Source organism: Heterocephalus glaber, unplaced genomic scaffold (genome assembly GCF_053883595.1).
Source record: "Heterocephalus glaber isolate CG9 unplaced genomic scaffold, H.glaber_assembly_v1.0 deba00001724, whole genome shotgun sequence".
In the NCBI taxonomy this organism is placed as follows: Eukaryota; Metazoa; Chordata; class Mammalia; order Rodentia; family Bathyergidae; genus Heterocephalus; species Heterocephalus glaber.
This window is the reverse complement of record NW_028258435.1, coordinates 11,332,146-11,338,819: the sequence shown is the minus strand read 5'-3', so window position 1 is coordinate 11,338,819 and position 6,674 is coordinate 11,332,146.

Below are 6,674 nucleotides of genomic sequence, written 5' to 3'. Positions count from 1 at the left end.
TGTGCACCCTTCACCCCCACCACCCTTCCCTATTTACATAGACTTTGTTTCCATTTTTTTTTCTTTCTCATAATTTTTCCTTTCCCTTCTTCCCTTTCCCCTTCCCCTCCTGCCACCCCTACCCCTTTGGACCTTTTCCTATTTCTAATTATCAATTATTCATTTTAATTTTCATCCTTATTTACACTTTCAGTTTCTCACACTAGAGATACTATTCAGTATTTACACATGTGTGTCTTATTTATTTCACTTAAGAGTATGGCCTCAATATGCATCCACTTAGCTATAAATGACTCTAGTTGCTCATTCTTTATGGCTGAGTAGTACTCCATTTTGTAAAAAAACCACATCTTCTTTATCCAGTTTCCAGTTGATGGGCACTTGGGCTGTTTCCAAACTTTAGCTATTCCTCTACTGGGTATCTTCCCCAAAGAATTAAAAGAATCATACCACAGCAATATATGTGCACCTATGTTTATAGTGGCATGGTTTGTAATACATAAGGATCTTCCTTGAGCTAGTACTTTGTCTATTTTGGAGGAACTACCATGTGCTGCTGAGAAGAATGTGTATTTTGGTGTTGAGTGGAATGCTCTCTAGATATCTATGTGTTTGGGTAAACTGAGGCATGTCTGATCGCACCCCACTGAATCAGGCAAAGTTGAAGCAACAGGTGGAGTTTATTTTGAGCTAAAGTCAAAAGTACTGTTGGCCTCAAGGGTGGGGTGAGGGGAAAATTTTATAGGGTAGTTTGGGGGAGAGTAGAAATTTTTGAGACTTGAAAGGGAGAGGTCTGTTGGAGTACAGGTTATCTCTTGTGGTTGCTGGGCATCCATGATTATAGGTTTTGTTGAGTGCGATAGGCATATTTTCCTTGAGCTTGTGTTCTGGCTTCCTGTTGGACATTTCTTGTAGGTATGAAGAGCTCAGGAATGAGATGCTTTTACTATTGTTCCTGGGTTGGAAGCCTGACATTATTAAGTCTATTTGTTCAAAAAGTGTGGTTCAACTCTGATATTTCTTTGTTGATTTTATAATAAGCTGATCTGTCTGTATGTGGCAGTGAGTTGTTGAGTTCCCCCATTATTATTGTATTAGTGATTATATGAGTTTTCATATTTTTAGTGTTGGTTTCATTATAGTTGGATGGATTGGTATTTGGTGCACATATATTTATGATTGTTATCTCTTCTTTTTTGGACTTTTTTGCAAGTATGTAGTTGTCCTCTTTGTCTCTTTTCTCTTTATTTTTTTTCCTTTGGTACATGGGGTGAGGGGTCAAACTCAGGACCTTGTTCTTGCAAGACAGGCACTGTGCCAATGAGCTCAATGCCTAGCCCTTTTTTGTCAGTCTTGTCTTGAAATCCACTTTGTCTGCAGTTAGAATAACTACTCCTGCTTCATCTGGGTTCCTGGTATCTGGAGTATTGTTTTCTTTGACTGGCAATCTATGAATTTATTTTTGACTTAAACAAATATCATATATGTAGCATATTGGTGGATCTTATTTCTTGAACTATTCTGCCAGTCTATTTTTTTGGTTAGTGAATTGAGACCATTTACATGGTTAGTTATAACTTATAGGTATTGACTTCACCTTGTCATTATATAATTATCCTGTTGTTGGTTCCCTGTCTTTTTTTCAATTTAATTGTTTTCTTGGCCTGCTGGATATATTCTATTGGTATCCTTGGAATTGTTTTCTTCATTTTCCTTTTCAAGAATATCCTTCAGAACTTTTTACAATGCTGGTTTTGTGGTTATAAATTTCTTCAGGTGTTCATTATCGTGGAAGTATGTATTTCTCCATTAATTTTGTAAGATAATTTTTGTAGGGTGCATGAATCTGAGTTGGAAGTTGTTTTCTTTCAGGGCTTGAAATGCTTCACTCCAACCTCTCCTTGAGTTTAGGGGTTGTGTTGAGAAGTCTGCTCTGATTCTGATGAATCTTAATTATAAATGAAATGTATCTCTTCCCTAACATCTTCTAATATTCCATTCCTGTGTTGAATTTCTGGAATTTTGATTAGTATATGCTTTAGTGTAGTTTTTTCTGAACATTCCTATTTGGAATTCTATATTTCTCATTTATCTATATATCAAATTCCTTTTTCATGCTGGGAAAGTTTTCTGCTATTAATTGTGTGAATTTTTTTGCCCTTTTTTTAGGTTCTGATTTTTCATTGATTCCAATTAATCTTATGTTAATCTTCTTTGCATCATCTAGCAGATGTTGGATTAATTTTTGATGGCCCCTTTCAATTTTTAAGATATCTTTCATAAGTGACCAGTTACAACCCTGACTTCTAGATCTGATATTCCACCCGATATCTATCCTCACATTGATTGAATCTGCTGCATGTACATTCAATAAAATTTTTAAATCATCAGATTTCTGTTTGATTCTATTTTATGGAATCCATTTTTTTTGGTTTGGCATTCATGGTTTCCATAGTTTTCTAAGGTTCTTTTGGTTTTTCTTAATCTCCCTCTACACTAGATTCACTCATTGTTTCATTCATTTTCTTCATATTTATAGTTATCTGTGTAATTATTTCTAGTTTGACTTTGTCAAGAGACATATTTATCTGCTTTGTTGCTTCTGCTGCTACCATTCCAGAAATTTCAGTTGGATAGCTTTTTATTTCTTGACCTTAATGCCCCCTGGATTTCTTTTGGGGGAGTTAAGATTTTTAGGTGAATCTTACTACCATCTTTTCTCCATTTTCTTTTTCTTTTTAAATTTTCTTTCTGTATCAAGACTTGTAAATTTTTTATGATAGGTAGTTTCATTACTAGTAAGAAGACCTCTTTAGGTAATGACTACTTTTCAGACATATCTTCTAGGCATAGCTGACTTTTGACTTTTGAGTCTGTCACAAGATCCTACCTCTTCTGTTTATTAGTGATTATAATTTCCAGTCTGTTTGGCCTAGCACCCAGTTCAATATTACTGGGATACAGTATTGTTTATGACTCCCAGATGATCTAGATATTGGCATATAAGCAAAATAAATCAATCGCAACTCTGTCACCTTAGCTAAAGTAGTACAATCAATAATAATAGCATCAAGCACAAACTGGAAAATGCCAAACTATAATGACTAATAGTTTGCCACCTTCAACCATAAGTATGAAATTAATAGCTATATAACAAAATGTAAAACAAACCACAAAATTATATACACTAAATTTCCACTCAGTACAATTTTATTGTTAAGCAATATTCAGCCATTGTAAGCTATAATCAACTATGTACAGATTCATAAAGGTAAATGGTACAAGGATGAAAGCATGAAGAAAAAAGAGAAAATAAATAGATTATAAAAAATAAACCAAGGGAAGTTGTGAAGTATGCGGTAAGATTAAGGTAGAAGGTCCTGTTAAGGAGTAAAGGGAAATTAGTGGTATTAGATAAAGTAATAGAGAAAACAAACCAGGAAAATGTTAAAGAAAAGAGAGTGGAGATTAAACTAGAGAAAAATGAAATGAGAAAAACTACTAAGTGAGCAAGTTATAAGAGAAAAGGTGAGCTCAGAAGGAAGAGAAAGAGAATAAAAGAAGGGTCTATTCAAGCAAATAAACCAAAGTACTATTTTTAAAAGGAAGGTGGGTGATGAAACGCCAACATCCAAAATCATAAATAGTAAAAAATTAAAAAATGTACCAATAGAGGAGCAAGAAACAAAAACAAGGGGGGTATAAAAGGTTGGGGAAGAAGAAAAAAGACGGAGAAAAATGTTCCTATGTTTTTCTAGAAGAATATTTTCCTCCTGGTCCAGTAGTCTTTAATATTAAAAGTCACATTCCTCTTTGCTTCTCTTGATAACCTATGAGTATGTATGGAGTTTACTCAGTTTAAGGGGATGTCTGTCTCTGTAATGCACTGTTTCTGACAGCTGTTCATGGTGGAGTACTGGACCAGCAAAGGTGTGAGGCCTTGGTTCTGAATCTCATGTTGTGGATTCCTGCTGGTTGAGGACCAATGTTAGTTACTGAATGGATTTTCCATTGTCCATGTGATAGCCCCCTGGGACAAGACAGAGTCTCATATTGACTGCAAATGCCCAGAGTAATTGAAGATACATCCAAGTCTAACATGGAGAAATTCCTACAGGATCATGGTCGCAGATCTCTGACTAGTGTCTCATGGGCATCCAGAGTACAGAGAAAAACAGGCAGAACCTTAACCCTTGCTCCTTAACAGGGCAAAGGTCTGGCCTATTGTGTTAGGCAGAGACTGTGTCCAGGACTCTGGCATAATGCAGGATGGAGATATCCATGTGCCCAGAGTGGAGGCAGTGTGGCCGATGCTGAATGGATGCTGCCCCAGTCCAGGTGTACCAGGAAGGAGTTTACATGGGCTTGGAGTTCTGTTTGAAGCCAGGAAACTTGCACCTTGAAACTTTGAATGACTATTAATATTGCTTGCAATGAAAGGAAGTGGTTACATAAAGATGTAAGGGAGTAAATTTAAAGAAATGACAAATTTGTGAAGGAAAAGATTGGCCCGTGAAAGATCAGAAAAGTTGGGATAGGAATTTGTTGTGTCTATATCTAGATGTCCCCCAAGAGTCTTTAGCACTCACAAGTGTGGCTTGGATGGTCTTATCTCGTTCCCTACCACCTCCTTTCATTTCTCCACTCCTTGGCCACCACAACATGAGCATTGATTCTTCTATTATGCTCCTCTCTCATGCTGTGCTGCCTTGGAGACAAAAGACTATGGACTTAAAGCTCTACAATCTGTGTGATATAATGCATTTCTCCTCCTATAAATTGGAGGCATTTGTTATTTTGTCTAAACCAAGAGAAAGTTAACCAATACTTTAATACCAGAGAAGTATGGTCATTTTTGTGATTATACCTAACCCTGTGGATCAGAAGCCATATGGAATAGGCTTTTAGGTGAGGTTGGCAAGGTTTGAAGATCTCAGCTGGTGAAACAGTTTTGGAATGCAAAAACCAACCTTGGAGGGAGATTCTGGTAAAAGCTGCAAAAGTCTGAATGCTAATAGAAATGAAGATTGATCGTAAAGACTAGGCTCAGGAAATTTCAGACAGGAACAAAGTCTCCTTTAGCAGCTGGAATCCAGATCAAGTATTTTACACTCTGGCAAAAAAATATTGTCTACATTTTGCTCATGTCCTGAGAATGCACCAGACAAGATTAATGTGAGCAGTCTAATTAATCTTGTGAAAGAAATTTGAAGGCACCCCAAAATTCAAAATGTGGAAATGAATACTCAGAGGCTTTTAGCTAGTTCTCCATTAAGAATCAAGAACAAAGGGTACAACTCAGTGATTGAAACAGTTTTTTTTTCCCCATTAATTTTATTGGTACATTTTAGGTATAAAATACAGTTAACATACATCATTGGGGTCTTGTACCATTACTTGAGTATCTTAGTTCTTATTTTTTCCCCTTCCCCTGCCCTCCCTTCACCCCATCCACCCTTCCCTATTTACAAAGATTTTGTTTCCATTTTTTTCCTTTTCTCATATTTTTTCTTTTCCCTTCTTTCCTTTCCCCTATCCCTCCCACTTCCCCTGCTCCTTTAGACCTTTATATCCTATTACACATTATCAATTATACATTTTTTAAATGACAATATCAAGATCTAGGAGACATTACCAAAGATTTTACAGAATTAAAAAGGATATAGACAGCATATTTCAAAAATCTGTTTTGAAATAAATTTGACAACTTCTAAGTAGTACCTTGGAAGACAAATTAATGAAACTAACTCTGGAGGAAATATAAAACTTGAATAGCACCTATTAATGAAAGTATATTCCTAGCTTGAAAACCTACCTATATGACAACAACAGGCTCGTATATATTTTAACTGATTAATTATATCAAACATTTAAAGCAGAAAAAAAAGGAACACTTCTCCCCTCATTTTAGGAAATCAACATTGTGCTAATCTAAAACTGGATAAAGATAATAGAAGAAAAAAGTATGAACATAGATAGAAATTTGTTTAACAAAACAAACTCTTAGAAGTCAGATCTGGCAGTATGTAGAAAGTGGTTTTGTTATAGGGATGGCAGTGTTGGTTCAGCATTGGAAGATTCACCCCAAAAGTCATCATTTTAACAGAGGAAAGGAAAAAGCCATATGATCCTGTCACAAGTTGGAGAAAAAGTATCAGATTAAATTCCACAGCTGTTCATGGTAAAAGCTATCAGGAGACTAGAAGTAGAACAGAAACTTCTCAACAGATTAAAGACATGTACTCCATACTTCCAGCAAAAATGCCTTATATGAATGGAGAAGACACAATGCTTTCTCCTTAAGATGGGGAATAAGGGCAGATATGCTTACTCTTTATCTGTCCATTAAACATTGAAACATAGGCCCAAAACAAAATAGTTGGGCAATAAAATTACACAATTAGGATAGGATTGGCAAAGTAGAAGTAAAATCTTTATATGTAGATGAAATGATCATCCACAGTGAAAATACTAAGAAATCTCTAGGAGCCCCTAGAACTTGTATTTGAATTTAGCAGGATTAGAAAACACAAGGTATATACAAAAATTAAAGTCTATGTATAATTGCTATAAATGAAGAATTGGATATTGAAATTTAAAAGTTATGTAGGAGTATAAAGGACCTAGAAAAGTTGAAAACAAAAACAAAAACAAAACAAAAACAGTGTTCGAAG